We start from the raw sequence: 319 nt of genomic DNA, 5'->3' as shown, positions 1-319 counted from the left end.
ATCTCTGGAATAAAAAAATAAAAACTGTGACGAAAGTCACGGCGCAATGAAAAACCTAATGGTCTCTCGCCGCAATGACTCCCGATAACTCGCCCGTTAATTAAAGAATCATCTCTCCTCGCCTAATTAATATTAAGGAATGAAACCAATGCTGTTCGATGGAGAATTAAATTCCCCATCCATCAACCCCTGTTTCATCCCTTAATCTCTGTAATCAAAAGATAAAAACTGCGACGAAAGTCGCGGCGCAATGAAAAACCTAATGGTCTCTCGGCGCAGTGACTCCCGATAACTCCCCCGCTAATTAAACAATCGTCTC

The sequence above is a fragment of the Diachasma alloeum genome, unplaced genomic scaffold (assembly GCF_001412515.2).
Source record: "Diachasma alloeum isolate Michigan unplaced genomic scaffold, Dall2.0 Dall_scaffold_00565, whole genome shotgun sequence".
NCBI classification, from domain to species: Eukaryota; Metazoa; Arthropoda; class Insecta; order Hymenoptera; family Braconidae; genus Diachasma; species Diachasma alloeum.
The sequence above is the reverse complement of the archived record's forward strand: the minus strand, read 5'-3'. Positions refer to the sequence as shown.